The sequence below is a fragment of the Rhinatrema bivittatum genome, unplaced genomic scaffold (assembly GCF_901001135.1).
Source record: "Rhinatrema bivittatum unplaced genomic scaffold, aRhiBiv1.1, whole genome shotgun sequence".
Classification (NCBI taxonomy): Eukaryota; Metazoa; Chordata; class Amphibia; order Gymnophiona; family Rhinatrematidae; genus Rhinatrema; species Rhinatrema bivittatum.
The window spans coordinates 41,637-63,998 of NW_021821071.1; the positions used below are offsets into that span (position 1 = coordinate 41,637).

General features: G+C 47.2%; 1 protein-coding gene across 1 annotated transcript in view; it reads right to left on the bottom strand.

Moving 5' to 3' along the window:
* LOC115082429 (liprin-alpha-2-like) overlaps positions 1-21,486 on the bottom strand; it is a gene marked incomplete at its 3' end in the record, with an annotated part of 61,107 nt that extends 39,621 nt beyond the window's left edge. Inside the window, 1 exon segment of the mRNA XM_029586660.1 lies at positions 21,180-21,486.
* Positions 21,487-22,362: the final 876 nt, after the last annotated feature.

The window sequence follows — 22,362 nt, forward strand, 5'->3', positions numbered from 1 at the left end:
AACGATTGCAATGCTTTTGACTCCGTAGTGGCTCTGATGGTCCTCTTATAATTTGCATATGCGCGTTTGCATGTATGGCAATGGCTCTCTCAGAACATTTTAAGTAGTTTTGTAATAGAGATGTATTTTCGATTGACTTTTTTGTCATTTATTTTAAAGTAATCCATTCCGGACACATTTTCCGTGGGTTCTGACCCATGTTTGGAAAATAACTGCCCCAATTTGGGGAGGGGTGGGGGGCACGCCACACACTAACAGGTGTAACCTAATGGCGGAGGCAAACCTAAACCCGTGGAGTTTGCAGACTCGCCACAGTGAACATGCATTACAGGCGGTCTGCAACGTATGCATATATATCGTGTGCTCATGCATATTCATTACAGATATCCTGCAAAGCTCAGAACCTCCGAGCTGCCCAGCAAAGAGGCACTACCTCCCCCTCTTCTTCTGGCAGTGGAAAAAGCCAGAAGAGGGCCGCCCCCTTTACTCACGTCTCCCCCCACCCCTGTAATTATAGCCCGGGCGCGTGCTGCACGGGAACAGCGGTCTTTGCTGTCAGAGGGAGGAAGGAAGCGGCGCTCGCGCTGACGCTAATTAAAGGCATCAGCTGGTGTGGACATCTGCGGGCGGGGAGGGGGGGCCCTCGGTAACTCCGCCCCGGAGCAGGGCGGCGGCCCCTCCCCTTTTTCGTGCCCGGAAGCCCCTGCTGGCTCTGTTACAGCCCCGCTATAGTGGCGAGGAGGGATTCTCTGGCTCTTGAGCTGCACCCATTGGCACCTGGGATCCATGAGACACCGGGGCTTCTGCTCCCTGCAAGGGTTTGGGTGCCGAATTTATCAGGGGTGTGCGCTTGCATTTATTTTGTTTCGTTTGAACCAAAATAAATCAAATGAAAAACAAAACCTGGGGACCGGGGACCCTCTCCCCTGCAAAAACATGCAGCACCGCCCCAAAACAAAAAAAAAACCTGAAGCCCCCAAGGCCTTGCCCCCTTCCTCCTGCTCTCTCCTCCAGAGACCCTTACCCCATTCATGGGTCTATAGAAATCCAAATGGGGCAGGAGTGATCCCTTGGTGCCCCTGACTGATCAGATCCCTTCTTAAAAATGGTGTCAGCCAGCCCTAGGACAGTGACAGAGGTGGAGGTACAGAGGTGGGGACCAGCTGGGCAAGAGTGCCTGGGGGCTGCTCCTGTGCCATTTGGATTTCTACATAAGATATGTCATACAGGGTCAGACCAAGGGTCCATCAAGCCCAGTATCCTGTTTCCAACAGTGGGAAAGCCAAGTCACACGTACCTGGCAAGTAGCCAACATTAAATAGATCCCATGCTAGTAATGCAGGCAACAAGCAGTGGCTATGCCCTATTGATTAAAAGCAGTTTATGGATTTCTCCAGGAGTTTATCCAAACCCTTTTAAATCCAACTACACTAACTGCTTTCACCACATCCTCTGGCAACGAATTCCAGAGCTTGTGCATTGAGTGATAAAGAATTTTCTCTGAGTGCCTCCCTTGTATTATCTGAAAGGGTAATGGGGCTGTAGGAGAGCAGCAACGGGGAAGACCTGGGATGAGGAACTTAAAAAAAAAAATAATTGGAGACAATTTGTTTCTAGCAGTGGGATGGGGAGAGGGAAGAGCTGGTAGTTTAACAATTTTGTTTTTCTTTCAATTTAAAAATTAAACAAAACTGGTAATTTTCATTAAAATTTCCCATTTTGTTTCAACAAAAGTACATCCCTAATAGCAACTTTTGAAATTCAAATATGGGCAGTTTCTCAATTAACGCTTCCATTACCTTCCTCCTTCCACCCCCTCAAAAACATTTGGATTTAATATTTTTAAATTCAGATTCAAAGTTTTGAACAGAATATACAATAAATATAACCAAATTGTCTCTCTTCTTGGGTCAATGTCCTGCTCTTCTGATTAAACATTTTCCTAGCATGTAGACAGATGGATTCAGTTCCAGTGGGTTTATGCTCCCCTGCCAGCTGATGGAGACAGTACAAGCTGACCTCACAGTATATATATAACCCTGCAGAGACCCCAGCCTGCCAGTATTCTCCGTCTCCAGCAGATGCAGACATGCTTTCCCTAAGGGGATTGCTTCGAGCTTTCTGGAAGGAGAAATCTGAAATTCTAAATTCAGAAAAAGCCCCGCTTTCCTGCGGTGATACCTCCCCCCAGTTGAGAATTCCTGAGGTGATTTCCATGGTCCCTCAGAGGTCTGCCTTGGTCCAGTAGCTGGGTTTCCTGGTGTGGACTTAGCTGCTAGTTCATCTGAAAGGCAGCAGGTGCTGGAGGCAGAGCGTGGCAGTGACGGCAGATGCCCTCTCACCCCACAGCCATAGACCATCTCCGTACTCGGCTGGTAAGCGCTGAGTTCAGGTAAGGTTAAAAAAAAAAAAAAAAAGAAAGTTTTCACCTGAATCAGAGACAGAGGGGTTTCAGCACTTCCTCCGCTCTCCGTTCTTGGCGCACCATACCGACGTTCGTTCCCGCTCCCATTGGGGTTGGGGAACTGATCAGCCAGGCAGGTTGAGCAGCCCTCAGTGGGCTAGGCCCCGCAATTAGGCGTTGTTCTTGCACACCGCGTGGTAGGCCACGGCAGTCATTTTCGTGCGTGTTCTGCTGCCCTCTATAGGCTGTCGATGTGTGCAGTCCATCGGCTCTGCGCACGCATTGTGTGCTTAGTTTTTTTTTATGCACAAACTTTTTACGAGCTTCACTGGGCGCACAAGTTGTGCATGCGCTTGGCCACGTAATTCTAGGCGCACTTCTTTTTTTAAGCGCGAATCGTGCCAACGCACACTTACGGTTACTATGGTGCCGATAAACAAGAAGTCTAAGCGTCTTCCTGTTTGCGTTGCCTGTCACATTAGGGCTTCTCAGCCTGACCTGGCTTTTAACCTGTGTCAGCACTGCTCAGACGCTCAGGGATTTTGCTAAGCCGGGCTGTTCCCATTCTGATGATGGTTTGGTCACGGTTTTGACTGGGGGGGGGAAGCCAGATCTTGGTTCTCCCTTAACAGGTTCCTCCGCTGGCGAGGGCAGTTCTGTGGGACCAGCTCCAGTTCCTTCTGGGCCTGGTTTGGACCCAGCTGCTTTATCTTGGGTGGAATTTATTCAAGCCTTTCTTAAGCTGCTGGCCTCCATACAAGCTCTAATACATAAAATGATGGAGCTTGACTAGTACAGCAAATATCTGCATATATGAACTTAGGAGACCTAGTTGTTGGTAGATCATTGTATACAGGTTGAATGGAGTTGTTGAGGCCATTGGCTCCTATAAAATTTCCTGTTGCAGAGAGCATCTCAGCAACTCTGGAATTACTCTTGACGTCATCACTAACAAACCAGTGTCACCCTATTGAAGGCAACCGTGAGTTCAACAATTGAGCACCTATCTTCAGGTTCTTCTGGCACCCGTATTTTCTGCAGTCAGTAAGCACCAGAACTACATCACATGCGCTGCAGTCTTTGCAGAATCCTATACGATCCATGCTAAGGATGTGTTGCAGGTTCACGCTGTGTGAATGTAGTAAATGACAAAAAACAAAGACACAAAAGGCTGGTATCCCCAGGCTCTTCCCCTCCCGACAGCACCCACTATTTAAGAAAAGCACAAAGCCATACTTATCCACATTTACTCACAATCGGAGTCGGCACACAATAGATACAGAGATTAGCAGTGCTTATTATTAATGCTGTTACATTCTAGAAATGACTGACTCCAGATATAGCAAAGGCAATAGTTGATCATGTACTTTATTACGGTTAGGGCAGCTGAATTGCTTCTGTCGGTGAGGACTCTCTTCCTGTCTGTTGCTCTGCCCTTTCCCTCCTCCTGCCTCCGTTAATTATACCCTTTCCGTCTGCACATCTGAAACAATGTTTTGAGAAACACAAGTGGTTTCCCAAAACAACTGGCTTTTCATGTTATTCTGCACATGTTTCCCTCTTATGTTATCACAGTTATAGTTATGTGACATTTGTCTGCATGAGAATGCTGAATCCACTAAAGGCCTAGCTTCCGAATACATCCTTAGCCAGGGTGGTCAGACTCAGACTAAATCATTTCGTTATACGATGCTCTGCCCCAGTAGAGAGATCTGCTGGAGGATCAGGAATTCCAGGATCTTTAAATGCAACAAAAGTAACGATTGCGGCTGAGAGCTGGTCACCAACTTAAGGCTTTGGAATAGCAAGAACCTTTGCCATATACCAGATCTTCGGGGAGTGTTCCCAATGTGATGATTTGCATTGAACCAGGTCTGCCAGACATCAACACAGGGTGCGAGTGAGTTCAGAAATTCTGGAGAGGTTATCATATCAAGAAAAAAGGCCTTTTTTTTTTTTTTGCACAGAGATGTTTTCCTAGGCAGCTGCTTTGGCACATTTCAGAAACCTCAAAGGGATCTGGGCTATAACTTTTATGGTCTTGCTGGGAATGCTATTGCAGTTTATGAATGGTATGCATAATAATCTTTTTTTCGCTGGTGCCTTGGCCGCACACGGCAGATGGCTGGCGACTTGATTGAGGGTTACGGAGGTGCGATTTGGGACATATGGTTTTTGTGCCGCTCTGAGGTGGCAGATTAAAGAGGCTCTAGCATTCATGGCTGGAATGGGTGAAGTTGGGATCTGCCATATCCTCCCACTTGGTGTGATGGACAGCATCCAGGGGCTTGGTAAGATGGCCTGCCGCATCAGGCTCGCAGTCAATTTGTACTCTTTTAAGAGCGCTGTGCTCTCAGCATTGAGTTGTGTAATGAGCAGAGGTCGGCAGTGATGTACTGAAGCATCACAAAAAATGGTTCATCTTTTTCACTATGGAGAAAATTGGATTAAATGGATTTGAGGAAGATGGGATCTCTACAGGAGCGGGGGGGGGGGGTGTCATTTGCTGATTTAAACTATTTCCCCCCATTCTTTCCTGCTGGTGTGGCTTGTTTAGGATTGCAGAGGGCTATATTAAGGTAGGAGAATGGTTTATTATTCTACCCCACCCTCCTGGCTCTTTCCTTATACAAGACTCTTTCCTGCCAGCACTTCTCAAAGATGCCTCTTCCTCAATTAATCCCAATGTTAAACCACCTGACTCAATTCTCCCCAAATCACGGCCTCACTGTCTTAACTCAAAGCCACCTCTTTGTTTTTTTTTAAATTTTGGTTGGGTGTCTTGTCTGTCTGTCTTGACTAGAATGTAAGCTCCAGGGAGCAGGGTCTGCGTCTCATGTCTTTGTACAGCACTGTGTACGCCTGACAGAGCTATCCAAATTAATACTAAAATAGTATGAATTGCTATTATCCCAGTGTTTTGCAGCAGGGTCTAACGTAAATTCCACTGCACCTTTTTCATGCTGCTGATGTCTGGATGACCGCGCCAGTGTGTATAAGGGATGCTTCTGCTGACTGCGTGGAAAGTCTTCTAGGATTTGGCGCCATGCTGGTTATCTACTGGGTTTATGCTGTGTGCACATCACCTTGGTCGGATCTGCTGTAAAGGCAGTTTATAAATTCTAAAATTACATTAAACTCAGGGTGGCTATCGATGAAACTAACCATCAACACAGGTCAGGTGAATAACCATCATCTCTCTCCTGACAGAATGAAATGTCCTGCGTTGTTCAGGGTCATGGATCGGGGCGAGGTCGTTTCCAAAGGCCCAGTGTAGAAGTAGGCTCAGCACCCCTGCCTGGTGCTGAGCATCTGCTGTCTCTGTGGGGTGTGTAATTTTAAAATCCCTCACACAGGACGGGTTCGGGGGGCTCCGCCACATAGAAGACCTGGGTTTCGTTCGCAGGCTCGGGTTTTGCTCCTCGGACCGGGCGTGGCCGGGGGGGGGGGGGATGCTGCAGCAGCGGGGGGAGAGAGTTCCAGCCCTTGCTCACTGGCAGCACCTAGTGGCCGGACCTCGGGTCTATGGTGGCTTGGTTCCAGTGGGAACTGCAGTTTGTCGCCTCCCCGGGTTGAGAGCTGTGACTGGAATGGCTGAGTTGGGTTGAGTTGGACAGGGGCTATTAAAAAAAAAAAAAAAAAGATAGGGGAAAAACTCCAGGTAGTTGCAAATCGAGCCTCTTGGCGCCGTAGCCCAGTAGAAGCTGTTTTCCAACTGAGCTGGAAGCCCAAAAGAAGAGGAAATTGCAGGACCCAAAATAGTCTCCCATATAAATATCTGGCTGAGGTCATCTTGGCAAGGCTTGCTGACCCCAGCTGACACCTGGAGATTTATATGCCAGTGTACCACTAGGTACTAATGAGTAAGGTTACCGCTTTGCCAGCTGGCGCTCTCAGGGTCTTCTTTTCTCCACAACAGATCCAAGTCCAACCTGCGGGATCCGCAATGGCCTTCCCTGCCCCAGGTACGCTGGTGGCACTACCCGTATGATATTAGCACAGATAAAAAGTGGATGCCACTACCAGCGCGTCGATCGCTGTAGCTGTCTTATCTCGCTGCTGCACACAGAAACAGCTCTTGAGAATAAGAAAAGTCATTATTCCCTGTGGCCCAGGGTCGCTGTTAGAGAGGGCGCCCTGCCATCTGATTCTAACTCACAGTAAATGCCTGCAGCAACCTTCTGTTTAGATTAAAAGCTTCCTAGCAGAAAGTGTAAAAAAACCCAAGCAGTGGTGACTCCAACTGGATCACAGCAGGCACACTGGCACCGGCTGCCCGGCATACTGTCATCATGTCCCCTCCTGCCGCTGCACGCACCGTGCCCAGCAGCTCTCCGAATCCCAAAAGCAACCGGGAATGATCACAGGTTGATTTCTTTTAAAGGACCACGGAGGAAGATGATGGTAGCATAGAAACATAGAAACATAGAAACATAGAAATGACGGCAGAAGAAGACCAAACGGCCCATCCAGTCTGCCCAGCAAGCTTCACATTTTTTTCTCATACTTATCTGTTTCTCTTAGCTCTTTGGTTCTATTTCCCTTCCACCTCCACCATTAATGTAGAGAGCAGTGATGGAGCTGCAACCAAGTGAAATATCAAGCTTGATTAGTTAGGGGTAGTAGGGGTAGTAACCGCCGCAATAAGCAAGCTACACCCATGTTTATTTGTTTTACCCAGACTGTGTTATTCAGCCCTTATTGGTTGTTTTTCTTCTCCCCTGCCGTTGAAGTAGAGAGCTATGCTGGATATGCGTGAAGTATCAGTTTTTCTTCTCCCCTGCGGTTGAAGCAGGATATGCATTGAAAGTGAAGTATCAGGCTTATTTGGTTTGGGGTAGTAACCGCCGTAACAAGCCAGCTACTCCCCGCTTTGTGAGTGCGAATCCTTTTTTCTTCTCCCCTGCCGTTGAAGCAGAGAGCTATTCTGGATATGCGTGAAGTATCAGTTTTTCTTCTCCCCTGCCGTTGAAGCAGAGAGCTATGCGACTACTCCGGTCCCCTTTTCAGATGTGGTGCTCTAGGGCTGTGCCAAGGAAGCTTTTATGTCGAGGGGCTGTGGTGGGCTGGGAATTCCTGCAATAAGAGTTATCCGGATTAGCACCAGCCAAGAGACAAATTAGCAGCACCTTAGCCACTGGAGGCGATACAATCCTTGTGAACAGGGTGTTAATCTAACGCCTCCTCCAGACTGAGAGCAAGGTGCGAGAGGCTCCCATCCCGAGTCACGAATCCAGAGTCGCAAATCAGTTCCTTGTCTTTAGAATCTAATAAATGAATATATTTCAGTTCCTATGTCCATCTATCCTGTACGCTTTTAAAATTGTCTCCTAACCATGCTGGAAGATGTGCTTAGTCACAAATTAGATATTGTGAAACGAGGGGGTTTCATCTTGGTTTGGAGGGCCTGGTCTGGCCTCGCACACAGCTGTTTTTGGGATGAGCTACATCACATTTCTTGATCTGCAGGGGAACGATCCATGTGCTTAAATGAGTTTGTGATGTTCATTTCTTTTCCTGTAGACGTCTCCTCCCAGCAGTGGAAAAACCTATAGAAAGCTTGGGCCGTAAGCACAGATTTTTAGGAGCCGTTACATTTCTCAATGCTTCAGCTTTTCGTTTTTCCTTTGGCCATACTGACCTTTATGATTTCTTTCTGTGAAGGGGTTAAGGGTGTCGGCCCAGCGTCCAGGGTCTCCACCGTCACCAGCAGATGAGGCCAGGACGAGCAGGAGTTACGTGGGGGCTCTAACACTCCCCAGTGGGATGGCTCTGTCTGAAGCAAAGGGTTTGACAGAACTCATGAGCCCACTTGGTTCGGGGGCTCAGTCCCTCCCTTTCGGTCTCCTGTCCTGAGGGCGTGGGGCTGATGGAGTCCCACGCTTGGGGGTGCCAGGCCCTTAGGATCTGGACTGCTGAGTTATCCCAAGGAACCAGAGAAGAGGTCACTCGGTCTCCTGGTCCTCGTCTGTCGGATTTCTTCCGTGCTTCGGAGAAAGACGAGTTCTTGGGGGGGGAGGTTTCACAGAGCTGCTGGCTCCGGGGAAAGCATCAGGTAAAGGCCGGCTGAAGTGCACGGGGGAAGCTCCACTTTCCTTTTGGATCCAGTTTGCAAGTACCGAGGGTGGGGAGGACCTTGTGAAGAATGCCTACTGCCAGGCGGTGCTGAGTGGCTTCAGTTTCTGTACTGAAAGTGCCCTATTCAAACATGAAGCTGCTGTGATTTGTCATCTGCCAGCAAGTGCTCCGTGATAGGGATGTATTTTTTTTAACAAAATGCTGACTGTGTGCATTTTGTTTCATGCCCTAGACGTTAGGTCAAAGCAGCGTAACACCATCTTTGCCACTGCACCCTCACTGCTGGCTGCTGCCAGGGTTCAGTCCTGCTTTCCATTTTAGCAAATGACCGCTGGGATCCGGATGGATTTTTTTATTTTTTATTTTTAGTTTGCATTTGAGAGAGCAGGAGCTGTTTCTTTCACTTCCCTTACGTGTTTATAGTACAGGCCCAAAGCCTGTGCCGTCTCGGAGCCCTAGAAAGACTCCAGCGTTCTCCAGTACAGCTACTCGTATTCTCCACCCAAAGAAACCAACACAAAAAAAAAAAAAAAAGGTGAATGTCTTTCTGGGCCTGGGTCCGGCCGCGCTCCGATCTTTAGATGCGCAGAATGAGCTTCCTCTGAGAACGTTTTTTCCCTGGGTATCCCCATCCCGAGATGCTGCTGCTCTACCCATTCATCCAACTGCCAGCTCCCTAAAGCAGCAGGTGAACCCCCATCCCATCGTCCGACCCGCTAAGCGTGCAGATGGGCGAGTATCCCAGCTATTTGCCATGTTTAAAAGTCTCGCCCTTTCAGCCTCTCATCATGACGAGTTTGCCTCTTGTGATATCCATCGCTTTGCGCCATTCACATGAGTTTGTCAAACACCCGCCACCCCCTCCCCCCCGCACCTTTACGGCTTTAAGTGAAGTCGCCCAAGGCTCCTCGTGCAGATTCTGCGCCCGCTTTCATCCCAGCGTAGACGGGTGCCGACTTATGACCGGACTTTTGCTCTTCCTTACTTAATGCTCCCGTGACGCCAGTTTTGTGAATGATAGAACAACGTCTTACGTGTAAAACTGCCTGGAGTTTGTCGCCGGGGCAGGCAAACAAAATTCTTTTAAATAAAGGGGCGAGAAGAAAATGCTGTTTGCTGCCATCTGAGCAGAAGTCTCGGAGCGGGCAGCGATCAGCTCGTCTCGCATTCAATAATGCTGCCCGTGCTATGCAGAAAGGGCTGGCACAAGGTGCTCCCCACTGGCATTAAAGCACCGGGGGGGGGGGGTTCTGGCTCGGTGTGAAAAAGCAACATCTACAGCTGAATCCCCACCTCCAGGAGCCTTCAACTCCCTCAGAACAAGAGAAGCTTGCAGGTAACTTCCCCTCCCCACTTTCAGTCTGTGCAGGGGGGGGGGGGGTTGTTGATTCCCTCCCTCTCAGCCTGAGCAGGAGATGACAGCTGGCAGGTGGTGGCTGCAGCCCCTCACCCACCACCAAGCCATTCAGGCTCTTAGCCTGAATGGCCGATGTCTGCAGTTGATTCTCTAGGGTGCCACCGTCTCAGCCCTCTTTATTGATTTACATACATCAGGCTAGTACCAGTCCACATTGCATGATTTTGGAGCAGGAGAAACGTCATCACTCCTGAATCCGTGCAAGTCAAACCCTAGCATTTATTAAATTAACATGATTTAGGCCTCCTTGGGTTTTCAGCGCCTGCCTCAAGTGTCTCCACTGTCCTTTCTATGAAATAAAGCGATGACCTTTTTATAGAAATGTCTCCTGAAGTATTACCAAACTCTGGGATGATGACAGCCAGCGTCACTGTGGGAATGTTTGTGACATCTGAAACAGAGGCTGGCTCTGCAATGAATCCATCTTTTGCTGGACTCCCTCTGGAAATGGCTTTGCCATTAAATAGGCTGCTGGTATTCTAGAAAGAAGGGGCTCCCAGGACTGATCTTCGGGTTGATGGAGCGAGGACGTTCAGTCAGAGGTGGGGGGAACTGGATTGGATGAAATCTGAGCCCCACATGATCTGGTGTTGGGGGAAAGCGGCTGGATAACTAGAGTTGAATGGGGAAGTATGAGTGTAGGCAAACTGTTAGCAGCTTGATTCTTATTCCTACCTTCACTCAGTCAGAACCGGTGGAAGTAGAGGTGCTCGGGGTGTATTAGCCTCCTCTGGCTGGGAAGTTGAGGGGTGTCCCAACTCCGGCCCCAACTGGAGGTGGTGGAGGCAAACGCTGTAAATTATGGAATAAGCACAGACGCACCTTAGTTGGTGGGGTCCTGGGTCCTACGACAGGAAGAAAAGTCAGACGACGCAGGTCTTACTTATCTGCCATCGAATTCTGGGTTTAAGAACAGAAGAAGTGCCGTGCTGGATCAAACCAATGGTCCAATCGAGCCCAATCCAGCGGCCAGTCATCGGGAAGTACCTGGCCAGTCCCCCTATGAAAGTCTGTTCCAGGTTGCTCTCCCAAAGAATTAACAAGCGGAAAAACCAAACACTATCTGGCTAATACTTATTTACAGCTCTGTCATTCCAAATCTTTTTAAAATTCAGTTATACTGCAAGCCTTCACCCGCATTTTCTGCAATCGGTATTCATAGCTTTGGTGCTGACTGAAAAAAATACTCTTACATTTCTTTTAAATCTGCTAGCTATTAGTTTCAGACTATCAGAGTGTAAATAACCTTTCCTAACCTCTTTAGCCTTTCTTCATAAGGGAGTCTGATCCATCCCATAACCATTTTGTTGATAGATAATGTGGCTTTCAATGCATACTTCACTTTCAATACATATCCAACATAGCTCTCTGCTTCAACGGCAAGGGAGAAGTAAAACTAATACTTCACACATATCCAGCATAGCTCTCTGCTTCAACAGCAGGGGAGAAGTAAAACTAATACTTCACGCATATCCAGCATAGCTTTCTCCTTCAACGGCAAGGGAAAAGTAAAACTAATAGGTCACGCATATCCAGCATGGCTCTCTGCTTCAACGGCAGGGAAGAAGTAAAACTAATACTTCACGCATATCCAGCATAGCTCTCTGCTTCAACGGCAAGGGAAAAGTAAAACTAATAGTTCACGCATATCCAGCATAGCTCTCTGCTTCAACGGCAGGGGAGAAGTAAAACTAATAGTTCACGCATATCCAGCATAGCTCTCTGCTTCAACGGCAGGGGAGGAAGACAGACACTTCACTCTCAATACATATCCAGCATAGCTCTCTGCTTCAACAGCAGGGTAGAAGAAAAACTAATACTTCACGCATATCTAGCATAGCTCTCTGCTTCAACGGCAGGGGAGAAGTAAAACTAATAGTTCACGCATATCCAGCATAGCTCTCTGCTTCAACGGCAGGGGAGAAGAAAAACTAATACTTCACGCATATCCAGCATAGCTCTCTGCTTCAACGGCAGGGGAGAAGTAAAACTAATACTTCACGCATATCCAGCATAGCTCTCTGCTTCAACGGCAGGGGAGAAGTAAAACTGATACTTCATGCATATCCAGCATAGCTCTCTGCTTCAACAGCAGGGGAGAAGTAAAACTAATACTTCACGCATATCCAGCATAGCTCTCTGCTTCAACGGCAGGGGAGAAGTAAAACTGATACTTCATGCATATCCAGCATAGCTCTCTGCTTCAACAGCAGGGGAGAAGTAAAACTAATACTTCACGCATATCCAGCATAGCTCTCTGCTTCAACGGCAGGGGAGAAGTAAAACAACCAATAAGGGCTGAATAAAATAGTCTGGGTAAACAAATAAGTATGGGTGTAGTTTGCTTATTGCGGCGGTTACTACCCCTAACTAATCAAGCTTGATATTTCACTTGGATGCAGCTCCATCACTGCTCTCTGCATTAATGGTGGGGGTGGAAGGGAAATAGAACCAAAGGTTACTAGGAGCCAAGAGAAACAGATAAGTATGAGAAAAAAAGAAGTGTGAAGCTTGCTGGGCAGACTGGATGGGCCGATTGGTCTTCTTCTGCCGTCATTTCTATGTTTCTATGTTGGCCCTTCTCTGTTCTTGTTCTAGTTCTGCTAAAACTATTTTGAGATGAGCTGACCAGAATAGCACGCCATGGAGCGATACAGGATCCCTATTATATTCCCAGTTTTCTATTCCTTTACAAATAATTCCCAACATTCTATTTGCTTTTTTGGCGGCCACCGCACACTGAGCCGACGATGTCGACATGTTGTCCACAATGGCCTCAAGGTCCTTTTCCTGGCAACTCCTAATATGGAGCCCAACATTATGTATAAATAGTTGGGATTATGTTTCCTTATGTGCACTACTCTGAACTTGTCCACATTAACTTTCATCTGCCATTTAGATGTCCAGTTCCCCAGTTCCATAAACATTCTCCTGCAGCTTCTCACAATTAGCTCACTTTGAGGCATTATGATCACCATTGCCAAATGACCCCACCACCATTACCCCCTTGCACCAGTTCCAGGGCATCTGAAAACGTTATCTCCTTGCAAACCCTGACAAGATGGTCACCCAATCAGTATTGGGGTAATTGAAATCCCCTTTATTGTATCAAGAAAATGATTAGCATTTCACAGTCTGTTTCATCATCCTGGTCAGGAGGACGATAGTATCTCCTACTGTTATATATACTTTTCCCCATCTCACATGGAATATCTGGCCATAGATATCCCAGAATGCAGTTTGTTTCCTGTTTGATTGCATCCTTTACATATAGTGCCACCCTATCCCCAATTCTATCTGCCTTGTCATTTTCATATATTTTGTACCCTGCTATCACTGTGTCCCATTGGTTATCTTCTTTGATTCCTATTAAGTCTATATCTTCATTCAGTGCCATAGGCTCTAGGGATGTGCATTAGTTTCCTCTGATTCCATGGTACGCGCTGACTGTGGTACATGTGGAGAAACACAGTATGCGTGCATCTCATTATTAAAACTACAGGCATGCTCTCTGTTTCCCCGCGTGAACCATAAAGTCAGTGAGGTACACGAGTACCGCCGAATCAGAGAAAACAAGTGCACATCCTACTGCGTTCTAACTCTCCAATCTTGTTTTGTAGACTTCTGGCATTTGTTTACAGACAAGTAAATCTGTGTCTTTCATCCCCAATCACAGCCTCCTTATTGTTAGTGGGTGATTCGAGTAAGTTTGAAATATTCAGATTTGTCTACTCTTCATTTAAGTGCACCTGAGCTACCTCACTTTTTATTACCTTCTCTCTGGCAGGAAATTCTGACTTCTATGTTTTAAGAATATTCGTTGAAGATAACTTTGATGCAAAGTATCCTGAGCAACTGTCAGCTTTCCCTGATCTAAGAAGGAGATAGAGCAACTTTAAAACGACTTATTAGTACGAGAAGGCAGCCCATTCGGTCACAATAGGTTCTTCTTTCCCCAAAATGTTCCCTGGTTCCTAAGAAACGTAAAACCTTACACTATTGTTTCAGCTGTGCATTGAGACTCCGCAGCTCAACCTTCCTGCATGTGGAACCAGGGAGCATTTCCGAGAATGCTGTCCTGCAGGTTCTGCATTTCAGTTTCCCTAATCAAAATCCTAAGTTTGGCTTCCAGAACCTCTCTCCTACACTTTCCTATCTCATTGGTAACCACAGGTTCTCCTCAGCACTCTCTAAAGTTCTATTTAGGTGACACCCGAGGTCCTGCCACCTTCACACCAAATAAGCAGAGCACCAGCCACCAGGCTATCTACATTTCTGGTGATCGAACCACCAATAATGGCAGTCCTATCGCGTGCCACCCGGGCACAACCCTTTGGAGACAATCTCACAATGTAAGAGGATAGCTCATCACCTGGAGGGCAGGTCCTAGCTACAGGATCGCAACATAGGGGTGGGACTGCTCTACTGTGTCCCTGAAAGTCTCCTCTATATACTGCGCTTTCTGCCTCGGCTCCTCCAGGTCTGCCATTCCAGCCTCCAGCGTTTGGCCTTGTTCTCCGACAGCCACGAGCTCTTTGCACCGCATGCAAACACATAACCTCCCCCTCACAGGCAGCTAATTAGATACACGGCACTCGGTGCAAGAGATGGGTAGACTCCATCTCGCTGTCTGCGTCCTTTTATGCTATTATAAAAAAATAATTTCTTAAGTAAATTTAACGTTTTGGTTTGTAGCCAAAAAAACGTAACTGATACCAGTGTGCACAGACATTTTGTGTGGGGGGGGAATTTTTTTGTTTGTTTTGCTTATAATCAAAGAGAAAAAAAATGAAATAAAACAAATAAGTCAGCTCCAGCCTCCCCCTCAGTGCACTCTGAACCACCACAAAAAAATAACTCCTGTGCTGCCGCGTCCAACAGCCCAACTTCTTAGTACAGCTTTAGGCTTCGAAGGCTCTTCAGAGTCAGAAGGCATCGATGTAAATGTAGAAACAAGGCCAGCAGTACTAACGCCAGCCAGCCCCATGCCTGATTATATCCAATGGTGCCAAGCTTGGGTTGACTGGCGCCATGTTCTACAATGGTAACAGCAGGGCAAAAGCGACTGCCCCTGAAGAGTCTTCAATGGTGTGCAGCGGTCCCAAATTAAACTGTTTTTTTTTAAACAAAACCCAAACCAAGTTGAATTTCTTTTTTTTTTGGTGAACATTGCTTTGATTCCAACCAAAGTACATCCCTGAAAATTAACCTATTTCTTTTTAAATTTCAGCTAGGGTTTATTTTGCACTTATTTGTCCAAAGTACTAGTTAATTCCTATTATGTAAATTTTCTTCCAGCACCCTAAGGGAGTCATTTTCAAAAGGTTTTATGTGCATAAGTGGGGTTTTGGAAACTGCTTCGCTCTATGTTATTGAATTGTCAATAAGTTTTACACACACAAGTGCACTTTTGAAAATTGCTGTGATATATGCTATTTATATTTGTATAAATCCTTTTGAAAATTACCCCAATTGCACAATAGTCTATAAATGTAGATTTGAGATAGGTGGGTGGGAAAAATAAACAGGGAAACAGAACTATCATACTCTCAAAAAGCCAGAGAGTATGCAAAATGTTATCACACTACCAAACAGAAAATATACCTGAAAACTCTATCACACTCCCAAACAGCAAATACTATACTTTAAATCTCTATCCCAAATACTTTAGTAAGTTACAGACCACAGTTTTTATCCAGTGCATCTCCCTCAAGACAGATTTATTCTACCATTGCCTTCCTATTTATCTGTATCCCAATAGTTCCTGTAATGACTGACGCTTCAAACAAATTAGCTGTTATTCAATTGCAAACAAGGAAACAGCGCTGTCACACTCTCAGAGAGCTAAATAGTATGCTTTAAAATGTTCATACTCTCAAGCAGCAAATAATATACCTAAAGTTATACTGTATTCTCAGCTCAATCATACTCCCAAATAGAAATGATTATATTTAGGGAAGGTAATTTTCAAACAGCCTGCGTAGGAAAAAGACCACAGGTACTTTTTAACCCGCCAGAATTTTCAAAGTGGACTTAAACGCATAAATCCACTTTGAAAATTCCAGGGTATGCGCTGAACCACCTGCACCGTACACACTCGAGAGCAGGTATAACTTTGTGCAAGTGGATTCACACACATACTTCTGAAAATCGAAAGTGTGCCTGGAAATCCTCTCTCTGCCCCCAACTCCACTCCCTCGAACGCTTGCTCACTATGCACGTGAAATTATGCGTGAAATCATGTTTTGCCCCTTTTACGAACAGACAACCCTGAATTGATTTTCAAACGGGTATTTTTATCTGCAGAAACCAGGATTTCTGCACGTAGATCCTTTATAAAATTGCACTATAAATCTCTCTCATAATCCCAATTGCAAGCAAAATAGTTTAGCAAGTTAGAGACTCCAGATTGTTATCCCATAGAAAATCCTGCTTTCCCCAGCTCTTGCTTCTCAATAGCTCAATAATGTAAAATATACCAGACTATTCCAGAACGTTCTTTTCCCCTGTACTTAAGATACACTTAAAAGGGAGGGTCCCTTTGCCTATGTCCATGTTACTCTTCTTCCCATTCCTCTCCCCCAATCTCCTTCCTGCACCTTCTGTGTCTCTTATCCCTGGGCTTCTTTCCTTCATATCACACCATTCAAGTGTCCATCTCCCAAATATTCCTCCTCCTGGTGGCATCTGCCCCATATGCCCCCAGCTCCTCTCCCATTTCCCACCTTCCTATGCCTCTCCTTTTTGCATGTCACATAATTCTGGGACGATGTCATAGAAAAGCATTTGCGATATCATGTGATGTCATAATAATACAAAAACCATGCTGTTACAGTTGCCATGGTGACCAGGACTCTGAAGTTTGTATTGTTCATTTAGGCTACAACTCGAACACGCTGATGCCATTTTTATACATGAATTTCCACTTTTTAAATCCGTTGTATACTTTGATTTTCCACACCTCCTTCCCCATCAATAAAGGCCAATGATCAACCTGTTGACTTCGGTTGACAAGGCTGGGGAGCTCACCCTAGCTGCAGCATCCAACCCGACGCTGTTGCTTCAGCCTCTCCTACTCGCAGAGCCGAGATGGCCAGAGCGCATGAACACAGCGGTTTTATGTGGTCAGCTGCCTGTATGTTGGTCTCTAGATGGCCACACCGTTTTGCCATGACAATTGGTAAGTTCAGGTCCTGTCTCCATGATGGCACAGCGCCAGCCCAGACATCTGCATTAATAAGGTGGCTGTGCTTAGCATCAAAATCCAGGGCGGTGGGGGTGCCCTGTTGCCCTGGCTGGTGCAGCTGAAGGGCCAAAGCAGTTGTTACTCAACTGCAGGAATGACGGCCCTAGCGCTCCAGCCTCCTGAGGCTAATAAGTGTCCAGCTTCACATTGGTGGCACGGTTTGCACCGGCCCCGAGGCCCCGTAGTCATGCAGGAGGGACCTGGGTTCAATCGCCACTCCCCAGGCTGGTCAGGGCTGAGCGTTCGCAGCTCCCCGGCGGAGCGGAGGGGAGGGAGGACTCACGGTCATCATGCAATGGCAGCCCACGCATTTGGATTCAGAACTCCCAAGACACGAGAGGTAAAACGATCAAAATGTTAAAAGTCTGAAATTTTCTTTTTAAAAACCGGACCTGAGCAAGCCTCTTCCATTGCTAATCCTAATAGCTGTCATACTGCGGCAACCACAAACTTACACGAAAGCCATCTAAACTGGACCGCCTCTGGCTGCACCACCGAGTTCATCCCCTGCTTCCCCTGCCTTCTCTGTCAGGAGCCCACCTTCGTGCCTCGGAATTCGACGCGACAAACCTTAGGATGGAATCCCATAGCTCAAAGGTAGTAAGAGCTTCCTTCATGTATCTATGCCAGGTCCGCCAATGAGGAAACTACCTTGATCAACACAACCTAACTGCAGTAATTCATCCACTAATCCCCAACCGGATCGACTATTTTAACTCTACTGAATAGTATTTCCCACTACAGTATGAAATGCCTCCAACTCTTGCCAAATACTGCGGCCAAAATCTTGGTAGGGAGCCAAAGTAGCAGAGCACGTAATCCCAATATTACATAAAATGCATTGGCTCCTGGTAGAAACTAGGATTACATTTAAAACCCTTTACTTCCGTCTTTAAATATGCGAATAAGCAGGCCCATGAGTACCTCCCTCATCGTTTTGTCTCTTATACCACCCACCACCCTTCCAAAAGGCCCTTTCCTCTGATTTCTGTGAAAGTGGCCTGCACAAGACTTTGGGCTTTCAGCCGCCGTGCACCCAAAATCTGGAACAACGCGCCCCCAGCCCTTCACCTCGCACCGTCCAAAGGAAAGCAAGGCAAGGCTTCCCCAGACCATTCCCTCGTGAGGAAGCCTTATCAAGTGCTCCCCAGACTAAGTGAAGGATTACAGCACATGACCCTGGAACGAATGTTATCACGAGTCCTTGTCCGATTGCAATCCGCTTTGGAGAAAGGCAGAGGATCAAATGCTTGAATAAATAAATAAAAGAAAATAAATTGTATTTTTTTTTTGTGAAAAGGCAGAGTCAGAAAGCTTGGAGCTCTCGGCCTAGCTAGCAAAATTTAAAACAAAACACACAGTCTTTATTTTTACAAAACTGTCTAACCTGGAGGTGCCCTAAGAGCCAAACCTGTGATTGCAGGAGGTTCTGGCTGGAAGGGACGCACACATGGAGGTGCACACGAAGTAACAGAGAAGGCAGGCGCGTGCAACAGGCCAGATACAGGGCAAGGGCCGTGCACCTACAGATCCAAGCGTGAGACCGTAAAGGGAACCTCGCGGCGGAGGGCGTCTCATTAGAAGGGTCAGACTACGCCGCTTAGGTCAGAGAGCATAAGACTTGCCATACTGGGTCAGACCAAAGGTCCATCAAGCCCAGGGTCCTGTTTCTAACAGTGGCCGATCCCAAGCACTGTCCACAGCACCTCCAGTGGTGGTTGGTGCAATGGTCCAGTTCAGTTTTAAGTTAGTGAGTGACCCTTAAGTGTTTCAGGAGTTGTTCAGACAGGGGTTCAAGGAGCTTTATGGCTCCATCTCCCCTGCACTAGATCTGCAGGCCCAATATCCTGGGACTTGTTTCCAGAGTCAATACTAGCCCTCTGCTGGGGCTAGGGAGCTGGGGCTCATTTTTTGTAGTTTTTTTATTTTGAAATTAAATTAAATTTACCCTTCCTAGCAGAAGAAAGAAGTAGCCCAAAAGCCTGACAAAAGCCTCATTTTTCCTCAAGGTTCTTGAAGGGGAGAGCCAGCTAAGAGTTTGGAGGGGGGACCCGTTGTGACTGGAGGTTGCGCAGTGGATTTTGGAAACTTGGAGGTTCACTCCAGTGTTACTCAGCCCGAGGGACTCAGTACCCACAGCACAGAAAGCTTTTGTCGGGGAGGAAACGCGAGCTAGCCATCCGGTTCTGAACCAGCGTAGACAGTGGAATCAGTGCCAACCTGTTAAGTTGCAGAGGGCAGGAATGGAGTTAACAGCCGAGAACAAGCAATGGATCCCAGGTACAAAGCAGAATCTTAGGTAAAAAGGAAGAGCCCTAAAATCTAGGAGAGAACCTCAGGGAACATTCCAGGGAAGAGCAGATTTACTTTCTGAAGGTTTGTTTAATATGGATGCCACACCAGATAATTGCACTGATGTGAAGTTATTTTCATTGAAGACGTGCTCAGTATAGCTTGTCCTGCTGAAACACCATCACCATGTGAAGATCTCTGATTGGGAAAATCTGCAGTGTCAGGCCCTGAAAGAGAATTTCTCACTCCCAAGGTTGTAAGGAGGGAGTTAGGACTCAGCTGCGGAACTGAGTGAGCCCCCCCTCACCATAGGGCAAGACCTGGAAAGGAGTAACACAGACTGACACCCAACGTGGGGCACTGTTCTGTGTAACTCCCTTATCTTAAGACGGACTGAGGAGAGGGTTACACAAGCACACCCCCACTGAGCTGGGATGCACACAACACAAATGTCTGAGGGTACAGAAACACAGACATGCATGGCAGGATCACATACAAAAGAAAGTACACAGCCACAGCACTGGGCAAATGACACACATATATCGGGTACAAAGAAGGGTCATACACACATAGGATGTACAGATTCAAGCACGTGCACATTGAGCTGGGCTGTACACAAACACAAACAGAGAATAAAGAGACACATACACAGCAGACAGTACACACAAACATATGGCAGGGGCACATAAGCACACACAGACAATACACACAAATAGCAGAAAGCGTGTGGAGACAGCACTGGGGGAATGACACACATACACACACACACATATATCAGGACCATGCTAAGTTTAGATAAATGAGCCACCTGTCCCTTTTCTGTTTTGCCACTCAACCCCCATCCTGTCACAATGATATTTTGAGAATGATCTGGGGGCTGGTAGTGTAAACACCAGATGCCCCTTTTGTAACAGAAACAGAACAAAATACCTTAGGAACATTATTTTAGCAGACATGTATTTACTGTTCCAGCAGTCACCCCACCCCCAAACCCCTCTTCTCCCAGCCCCATGCAGCTGTCTCACTTCCCAACCAAATCCCACCCTAGAAATCCTATAAAATCCGAGGTGGGTTTTATACGATTTCCCCCAGTTGGCAGGAAGGGTGCCCCCCCCTAACACTGACCCCCAACAGCATTTCTAGGGTTTCCCCACTGACTCCATTTTTGTTGGTTAGCTGATCTGGCCCTGGTTTTACTGCACTGCATGCGTGGACCTCTAGTTCCAATTTCCCTTAAAAAAAAACAAAACAACAACAGCAAAAATCAATCATGCAATGAAGTAAAACCAGGACTGGATCAACCTGACCAACAGAAAAAGGAGGCAGTTTGCAGCCTTAAAGTACATCCAAAGCTATTGAATGACTCATTTCAAGGAGGCAGATTTCAGGTCAGCCCTGTCTTTCCGCCATCCCCTACCCAGACGCATTCTTATACCTTGCAGTGCTGATTTCCTATGGCAGCGGGGACTACAAATACCACGATGCAGTGGGATGTAAGTTCAAAAACCAGGATTGGCCAAAACTCCCCCCCCGCCCGGAGCTGGTCACTTGGCAAGCTCTGCATCTCCCATCATTTTCTCCCAGCTTAGCTACTCCCAGAATAACTTTAGGGGTGCTCCACCTCAAGCAGCGGCGGGGAAGAGTTTCAGAGAAGTGCAGCCTGAACACTTGCACGCCCCGGTACCCGCGCCCGCAGGCAGCGCACGGATGAGGTAAGAAGCAGAGAAGAGAGCGGCACTCACCTCTTCCGGGGCTAGGGAGGAGGGGGGGGGGGGCCGGGATTCACCGGCGCAGCAGCCAGCTCCCGGCACCGGGGGAGGGGTGGGGGTCGGGGGTGGCTCCCCGTGACAGCAACCAAGAACCGCCAGCGGAGCCCCAGGAAGGAGCGAGGATCGCGCCCCCCCCCCTCTCCCCAGAGCGCGACCACCACGGCCGGGACCCGCGAAGAGGCGCTGGTGCCAGGCAGCAGAACAGAGCAGCACCGCTCCCCGGACCTGTCATCTGCCAGGCGCTGCCCTGCTGCATGCTGGGAAACATCACAGCCGGTGCGAGAGCGAGCGAGGCGCAAACTCCACCGCTATTTTTATAATTCACAGGATCAGATGACGTTAATTAGCCAGGCAGCCATCAAAGAGTTCCAGTGCATGCCGAGAATCCAGTCATTTTGCAGCCTTCTAAAGATAGGGGGGCAGTGGGAGGTAAAAACATAAATAAAAATAAATAACAGATTTCTTTTGCAAAGCATCTCAAATCGTTTGTTTCATGCAAACTAAACAGGGAGGAGGGGGATTCATAGATGGGGGGGTCCTTTTTTATAATTTTTTTATATTACTTTTTTTCCCCAATGGGAAAATTATGTGTACTGCCTTCAAGAGTATCAATAACAGAGCCAATAATGACATGGCATGGTGGATGCACTGCGCTTTGCTGATATTTCTGACATGGGAACTGCAATCTCAGCAGCAGAAGCAAAAGTGTGACCCACAAGGAAAGATGAAAGGAGTTGGGTTCCTTTAGCCTTGAGAAAAGGAGATGTGTGGGTTTTTCTGTTCACAGGATCAGTATCATCAGGGTGATGCAACAGCAGCCCTATGAGGACATGGACCAGTTCTTCAAACAGTAGGGGAGAACTTTGTGTGTAATGTAAGATACCCAGAGAGATGGTAAAATCCACAGCACTGGAGACTAACAGCAAGTTAGAGAAGCATTTAATCTGGGGATGTACAGTTAGGGAGGAAGCTGCCTGCAGTTAGGGAGATGGATTAGATGACGTCTTGAGGTCCCTTCTAGTCTTGGTTTCTGACAAACCAGAAAACCCATAACTCTTGGTCCAGGAATCGAGGCCTCCCCGCTGTTTTAGGCTGGATATTGCTGCCCTGTCTCCAAGCAGCACATTGTTATGTATGTAACAAGTGATGTCCCCTT